General features: G+C 39.5%; 1 pseudogene; it reads right to left on the bottom strand.

Moving 5' to 3' along the window:
- Positions 1-529: 529 nt before the first annotated feature.
- LOC124896653 overlaps positions 530-9,416 on the bottom strand; it is a 15,525-nt pseudogene continuing 6,638 nt past the window's right edge.

Raw genomic sequence — 9,416 nt, 5'->3', positions numbered from 1 at the left:
AAAACCAAGCATTTCACTGAATAAGCTCAAATTCAAATTAAAGAAATCATAAATAAACACAGAGTGAGAAGATATAAACCTGAAACCAGAAAGTAATTCTTGAGAAAATGTCAATATGCTTGCTAAGGGCGAAGAACAATCGAGAGAATGAATGTAGAAACAACTGTTGATATACAATGGATACACGCGTATTAATACGAACAAGCCAGCAACAATAAGGCACTGAAATTACCCTAATGTCCCTCAGGTGAAGCATTGAAATAACCGAATAGCCCTGTGAGGAAGCACACATGACGAACGTCTCCTGTGTGATTCACTCACACTTATATATAGTACTAGATGGAAGAATTCGCGCCAGTGGGGGCCCAATAATCCAAGTAAAAAACATACATTGTTTTTGTGAAAAATATTGAGAACGTTCTAATATTGCACAATTAGCACATATGAGTTTATAATAAGTGTTATAACCATGCTAAACGGAACTCCGCAGGTAACATAACTATTAAGAATCTTGAGTTTACTTCCACCTTTAGAAGTCATGCTGCTGCAGGCAAAAGAAATGACAGAAGCGAAGAAGTCATAAACTTATTACCGAAAAGTAAAATATGAAGAAAAAGATGTTGATGACTAACCTGTATATATAATCTAAATTTTCTTTTTCAACGGCAAGATCTACATTTTTTTGGTTTGACAATATAATAACTGTCCTAAATATCCTACCATAAAGCTGTAACGCCCCGAAAAACGGGTCCCGGAGCGTCACACGATGCTTGAGGCTATGAGTAGCCCCAAACTAACCCCATAAGCTATTTTCATTCAGTTCAACACAAATCAACGGGGTCTCCATAAATAACCCTCAAGTATCAACAGAGTAATCATCATCTAAGAATAAAAGAATTTTAGAAAGATAACAAAATACGACTTATTAGTCAACTCCCAACATCTATACTAGTCTATCAAGCCTCTAAGAAAATCAATAAAACCAGCGAGACATTGAGACATACCCCAACCGACTCATACTCAATTATCCAATGTAAACAATTCTGTGAAACCAACATCAGACATCACGTCCTCGGAACATGAGGACTCACCACAATAGAGGATGTAGAACAGCATGCCCGAAGAATCATTGTCGAACCTGGAACTGAGCACCTGAACCTACATTTTGAGAAAATGTAGCCCACATCCAAAGATGTGGGTCAGTACCATAGAAAAGAACCGAGTATATGGGGGTGTATCCAGTTGTATAAACATCATAATCATAAATATTTATAAGAAATATGCAGGATGTATGAAAGACTTACATAGCCCGAAGAAAATCATCATAATCATGAGAGTATGAAATAAGTACAATAACTCATGTGAGTCATCATATAATATGTCAATCACTTTCAGTTCATCAAGAATATCAATTCTCATAATGTAAATATCATTTAAATCTTTCGAAAGAATAACTTTCACAATTCCACTTTCAAATCACTTCATCATTCACCATAGACAAAGGAAACACACACACACTGGGAGATTCTATAACCGACATAAACCATATGAGCTACATGAAGTCCAACGTACAACCCACGTTGGGGAGAACCCTCCTATCCTTGCCATTAGAGTAGGACTATCGATATCAAATCCACACAAACTAGTTATCACTATATAAATTAGCTTTAGGCTCACTCTTACGGGGGCACGTAGTTCTAGGGAAGTAAGGTCGCTTTATACCTCCCACTTTGTGCTAAAAATTTCTCCCAGACTTAGCTCAGATCATTTCAAAGACAATCCACAACAAAATAATTTCAGTAATATATAAATAAACATCGGGGGCCATCATGCTTCCCATCTATCAAAATCAACCAAGTTGTGGATTTCTTTCACACTCGAGTTCAAAACAACTCCTTTAAGACCAAAAGGTCAAATCATTCAAAATATCTCAAATATTCAACATCAACGTGCTTATAACACACACTTTCTCACAAAAACATAATTTCCAATGGGGATTCACGACCCAAATATCAAAATCATGATAAATATCGTTCAAGATTCATGCTTTATATCTCCACACATGTAAATTTATCTTTCAAAATCATAAACATCAAGATTTCATAATAATCATCATAAGATATCGGTCCATGCTTCAAATTCATAAAAATCAAATAAAAATCACGCCTTTGTAAAGAAAATTACTTTTAGGCACAAGAACGAAAGAGAGTTCTTGTTGAAAAACCCCACATACCTTGAATGATGAACTTTAGATCGATACTCATTTTTTAGATGTTAATCGTGCCTTTGAATGATGGTTCTTGGAGTTCTTGAACTAGGAACTTGGAATCTTGAATAAATTTGCAGAATTAATGGTGAACTTTGGAGGTTTTTAAAGTTGGATGTAGGAGCTTAGGGTTTTCTTTTTGAGGGAATTTGATGAAATATAATATATAATGCCTCTAATAGGCTTTAATATAGGGTTTGGATGGATTTTTGGTGAGGGTGAATGACCAAAACGTCCCTAAAAATCAAATAATTCTTGAATCTGTTCTTTGGTGGACTGTTTTGATAGTCTGAAGTAGATCAACCATAACGTTTTACTCCGATATCCAAATTGGATGAAACCAATTTCATTAGAAAGAGGACTCTCATATATTTCTATTGATATATAGTATCTCACCTAGATCATTATGTACGAGGAGTTATGATTATTTGAAGTTGACCCAAAAAATCACTTTTGATAGGCTAAAGTAGATCAACCATAACTTTTTGCTCCGATAGACAAATTGGATGAAACCAATTTCATTAGAAAGAGGACTTGCAGAGATTTCCATTGATATATAGTAGATCACCCAGATCATTATGTACAAGGAGTTATGATTCTTTAAAGTTGGAACAAAAATACGCCAGGCTTCAGTACTTTTTCCTGCACGTTTTACTGTTCACTACTATTCACGGTTCGATCAAAATGTTCATAACTCGTCGCTCGGGTGTCCGTTTTGGATGATCCACATATCGTTGGAAAGCTTATTCGATACTCTACGCAATGGTGGGTCATAATCTAAGACATTACACACGGAAAATTTATAATTCATTCTAGAATATAGAACCCAACATGTTTATGCACAAAATTTCAATGAAAAGTTTCCCGGGGTATTACATCATCCCCTCCTTGGAAGCATTCGTCCTAGAATGACGCTAGATATGCCAAGATTAGATAGGGAGTAGAGCATATAGATGAAACCATTCGTTAGACTCATCACCACATCGTTGCTCACTCCGAATGCAACATAGAATGCATAAATTCAAGAAACTACAGCTGAACACATAATAAATGACAACTGAACTGCTGCAACTTTTATCAAAAGTGCATGATTTAGGAAAGAACGGTACCTTTGGCTTGATCGGAGTTCACAGAAAATAGGTGCAGGTAGTTGGATAGCATTTCTGCCTTAGCTTCCCAAGTTGCACCCTCAACAGATTGGTTTTGCCACAACACCTTGACCAAGGGAACTTCTTTGTTCCTTAGTCTTCAGACACTGAAATCAAGAATCTCAATAGGAATCTCATCAAAAGAAATATTTTCTTGAATGTTAGCGCTCACAGAGAAATCCACTACCACAGCATTGCTAATATGCTTTCTAAGCATGGAGACATGGAATATTGGATGAACAGAGGACAACTCGGAAGGAAACTCAACCTCATAAGCTACCTTACTAACACAGCTAAGAATTTTGTAAGGACCAACATAACAGGGACTAAGCTTCCCCTTCTTTCCGAATCTCTTCACCCCGCTCATAGGTGATATTTTCAGATACACTAGGTCACCAACTTTAAACTCAAGGTCTCTCCTTCTAACATTCGCATATGACTTCTGACGACTCTGCGCAGTTTTCGACCTTTCCCTAATCAACTTAACTTTTTCCATAGCCTCAAATACTGAATCAGGACCACTCATAGCCGCTTCACCCACCTCGAACCAACCTATGGGTGATCTACACTTCTTCCCATATAAGGCTTCAAACTGAGCCATTCCAATACTAGAGTGGAAACTGTTATTGTAAGCAAACTCTATCAACGGTAAGTGATCATCCCAACTTCCCTTAAAGTCAAGTGCACAATCTCTCAACATATCCTCTAAGGTCTGGATGGTCCGCTCAGCCTGACCATCGGTCTGCGGATGAAAAGCAGAACTCAAAAGCACTTGGGTACCAAGACCCTTCTGAAAAGATTTCCAAAATTGCGAAGTGAACTAAGTACCCCTTTTCGAAATAATAAACAAGGGAACTCCATGCAGTCTAACTAGCTCTCGGATATACAATCTAGCGTAATCCTCAGCAGTATATGAAGTATGATCAGGAAAGAAATGAGCAGACTTAGTCAACCTAACAACCACAACCCAAATGGAATCATGATGGCGTCGGGAAGGAGGTAAACCAATCACGAAGTCCATATTTATCTCTTTCCACTTCCAGGTGGGAATACTAAACTCTTGCATCATACCACCAGGTCTTTGGTGTTCAACCTTAACCTGTTGGCATGTTGCACACTTAGCTACAAACGCTGCTATATCTTTCTTCATGCCACTCCACCAATAGATTTCCCGCAAGTCTCGGTACATCTTGGTGGCACCAGGATGAATAGAATATCGCGCCCCATGCACTTCAGCCATAATCCTCTATCTCAGATCATCAACATTCGGGACACACAATCTACCCTGCAATCTCAACACACCATCTTCCCCTTAGGAGAAAACCTCTACTTTTTGGTCCTTGACTGACTCCTTCAGTCTGACCAAACTAGCATCTAAGTATTGTTTTTCCTTCACTTCCAAAACTAAGGAGGATTCGGAAATACTCTGAACCCCTATACTACCTTCAACAGAGTCAAACAACCTAACCCCCCAATCTAGCCAAACGATGTACATCACGAGCCTACTCTTTCTTACCTTCTACCACATGCAAAACACTACCCATGGACACTCTACTTAGGGCATCTGCCACAACATTGGCCTTGCCTGGATGGTACAGCACACTTATATCATAGTCCTTTAACAATTCTAACTATCGTCTCTGCCTGAGATTCAATTCTCTTTGGGTAAACATATACTGCAAACTCTTATGACCAGTGAAAACATCAACATGGATACCATACAAATAGTGTCTCCAAATTTTCAAAGCAAACACAACACCAGCCAACTCAAGGTCATGGGAAGGTAATTTTTCTCATGGGGTTTCAACTGTCTAGAAGCATAAGCTATCACCTTACCCTTCTGCATCAATACGCAACCCAACCCAACTCTCGAAGAATCACAGTACACCACAAAACCATCAACACCATCAGACAAAGTCAAAACAGGGGCTGAAGTGAGTTGAGTCTTCAACTCCTGAAAACTCTTTTCACAAGATTTGGACCATAAGAACTTCACTTTCTTTTGGGTTAACCAAGTCATAGGAGACTCTATAGAGGAGAAACCCTCAATAAAATAATGGTAATAGCTAGCTAAACCCAAGAAACTTCGGATATCAGTCGTAGAAATAGGTCTAGGCCAATTTCTAACAGCTTCGGTCTTTTGGGGATCAATTCTAATACCCTCGGAAAAAATGATATGACCCAGAAAAGCAACTGACCTTAGCCAAAACTCATACTTACTGAACTTAGCAAATAACTTGTGATCTCTAAGGGTTTGCAAGACAGTTCAGAAATGATCAGAATATTCATCCTCACTACGGGAGTACAACAGTATATCATCAATGAACACTATGACAAACATATCCAGATATGGTCTGAACACTCGATTCATGAGGTCCATAAAAGCTGCTGGGGCATTAGTTAACCCAAAAGACATAACAAAAAACTCAAAATGTCCATACCGAGTTTAGAAAGCGATTTTTAGGATATCACACTCCCTAACTTTGAGTTGATGATAGCCGGAACGAAGGTCTATCTTTGAGAAATAACTTGCACCTTGCAATTGGTCAAACAAATCATCTATTCTCGAAAGAGGGTACTTATTTTTTACGGTGACTTTATTCAGTTAGCGGTAATCAATACACATACGCAAAGAGCCATATTTCTTTCTCATAAACAACACAGAAGCACCCCAAGGAGAAACACTGGGCCTCATGAAACCCTTATCTAGTAGATCTTTGAGTTGCTCTTTCAACTTCTTAAGTTCTGCAGGGGCCATACGGTAAGGAGGAATAGAAATGGTCTGAGTATCGAAAGAAGATCAATCCCGACTCTATCTCTCTATCAGGAGGTATTCCTGGAGATCATCCGGAAAGACATCAAAAAACTCATTAACTACGTTAACAAACTGGAAAGTTGGAGTCTCAAACTTAGTGTCTTTGACTCTAACCAAATGATAAATACACCCCTTGGAAATAAGCTTTCTAGCTTTGAGGTAAGAGATAAAATGACTCTTGGGTAACACAGAATTCCCAGACCACTCAAACACGGATGCACCCGAAAACTAAAACTTGACCACTCGGGTCCGACAATCAATAGAGGCATAAGAAGAATACAACCAGTCCATACCCAGAAACACATCAAAATCTACCATGTCTAACTCAATCAGACCAGCCAAAAAAACTCTATGAAGAACAATAACAGAACACTTTTTATACACTTTCTGGGCAACAATCGAATCACCCACTGGGGTGAAACTAGGATAGTCTCAAGAATAATCTCAGGACTCATTTCAAAATTCACAGCAATCAAAGGTATAATATATGAGAAACTGGATCCAGGATCCAACAAAGCATGCACATCAAACTGAAATATACGAAGCATACCAGTAACAACATCGGGAGAGTTCTCCTGTTCTTGGTAGGACGGTAAAGCATAGAATTTATTCTGGCGCTGCCCGCCAGTATTGCTAGAAGACGCGCCCTAAGCAGGGGCTGGGCGAGTCGCTGTAACTAGAGCACTAACAGTCTGAGTCTGGGTCTGAGGGTGATAGTCATGACGCCCTTGTCTATCCGATGGACAATCTCTAACTCTGTGACCCATGTCACCACACCAGAAACAACCTCTTTTCTCACCCCAACACTCACCCGAATGAGCCCTACCACACTTACGACACAGGAAATGATTTGGCTTACTGCCAGCACTGTACTGGGACCTAGATGCATATGACCTGCTACCTTGTTCCTGCCTACCTCTAGGCACGGGAGCACTAGCAGATGACGGTGCTGGCATAGATGAACACTCCTGATACTGAGGGCGACTCCCTTCCTACGATCTAGTCTGACCCTGTTCGTGCTGCTCGAACCTAGCTCTCTTATTCCCTCTCATTCTATCTCTCTCCTTAATCTTGTTTGCCTTAATCTGTTGGGCATGAGTCATCAGCCTAGAAAGATTCATCTCACTATTCAGCATAGCAGACCTACACTTCTTAACCACATAACTAGACACTCTAGTCACAAACTTACTCATACTATCCCGATTATCAGCCACTAAGTCAAGAGCATACTTGGCCAACTGATTGAACTTTAGACAGTACTCCCTAACAGTCATAGAGCTCTGTCGCAGGTTTATAAACTCTTTCACCTTCGCCTCCCTCATCTCTAAAGGGAAAAACTTATCCAAGAATACACCCTAGAACTCTTGCCAAGTTGTAGGGACAGCTCCCTTACCTCTACCTTTTCTCTAAGAAACAACCCAGTCATAAGCAAGGTCTTTCAACCTATACGCAGCCAACTCCACACTATGTTCCTCAGATACATGCATCACCTGAGTAATCTTCCGTACCTCCTCTAAAAACAACCGTGGATTCTCATCAGACTTGGACCCATAGAATTCCGGCGGATTCATCCATATAAAGTCATGGATCCTAGCAGCAGCTGAATCAGCTCCCTACTGCTGTGGAGCCGGGGCCGGGTTGGCCTGAACATTTGCAGTAACAGCTTGGGCCAGTGCCTGAAAGGTTGCCCAAATTCAGCATAAGACATATTTTTATTCAATGGGTCAGCAGGTTGAGGTTGTTGACCATCATTATTTCTTCTCGCTCGACATGGAGGCATATTTCTGAAAGAGAAGAGCACGAATCAATAGCAGAGAGAGACACTCTAAGCACGATAGACTTTTGAAAGAAAGAATCACACTTTTTCCTAAAACGTCTTGTAGCCACTTGATCATAGATATGGCGCGCTACACATCGATGATCAAGACTTTGCTTAACACGGCTTGTCAGACTCCCTAGGACACCTTAAAACCTTAGGCTCTAATACCAAGTTTGTAACGCCCCGAAAAATGGGTCCCGGAGCGTCACACGGTGCTTGAGGCTACGAGTAGCCCCAAGCTAACCTTTTGAGCCATTTTCATTCAATTCAACACAAATCAAGGGAGTTTTCATAAATAACCCTCAAATATCAACAGAGTAATCATCATCCAAGAATAAAAGAATTTTAGAAAGATAACAAAATACGACTTATTAGTCAACTCCCAACATCTATACTAGTCTGACAAGCCTCTAAGAAAATTAATAAAACCAGTGAGCCATTGAGACATGCCCCAACTGACTCATACTCAGTTATCAAATGTAAACAATTCCGTGAAACCAACATCAGACATCACGTCCTTGGAATATAAGGACTTACCACAACAGAGGATGTAGAACAGCGTGCCCGAAGAACCACTGTGAACCTAGAACTGAGCACCTAAACCTACATTTCGAGAAAGTGCAGCCCACATCCGAAGATGTGGGTCAGTACCATGGAAAGGAACCGAGTATATAGGGGTGTATCCAGTTGTATAAACATCATCATCATAACTATTTATAAGAAATATGCAGGATGTATGAAAGACTCACATAGCCCGAAAAAAATCATCATAATCATGAGAGGATAAAATAAGTACAATAACACATGTGAGTCATCATATAATTTGTCAATCACTTTCAGTTCATCAAGAATATCAATTCTCATAATGTAAATATCATTTAAATCTTTTGAAAGAATAACTTTCACAATTCCACTTTCAAATCACTTCACCATTCACCATAGACACAAGGAAACACACATACATTGGGAGATTCTATAACTGACATAAACCATGTGCGCTACATGAAGTCCAACGTACAACCCACATTGGGGAGAGCCATCCTATCCTTGCCATCAGAGTAGGACTATCGATATCAAATCCACACAAACTAGTGATCACTATATAAATCAGCCTTAGGCTCACTCCTATGGGGGCATGTAGTTCTAGGAAAGTAAGGTCGCTTTATACCTCCCACTTTGTGCTAAAGATTTCTCCCAGATTAGCTTAGATCATTTCAAAGACAATCCACAACAAAACAATTTCAGTAATATATAAATATACATCGGGGGACATCATGCTTCCCATCTATCAAAATCAACCACGTTGTGGATTTCTTTCACACTCGAGTTCAAAACAACTCCATTAAGACCAAAAGGTCAAATCATTCA

Source organism: Capsicum annuum, chromosome 3, assembly GCF_002878395.1.
Source record: "Capsicum annuum cultivar UCD-10X-F1 chromosome 3, UCD10Xv1.1, whole genome shotgun sequence".
Taxonomy (NCBI): domain Eukaryota; kingdom Viridiplantae; phylum Streptophyta; class Magnoliopsida; order Solanales; family Solanaceae; genus Capsicum; species Capsicum annuum.
The sequence above is the reverse complement of the archived record's forward strand: the minus strand, read 5'-3'. Positions and strand labels throughout refer to the sequence as shown.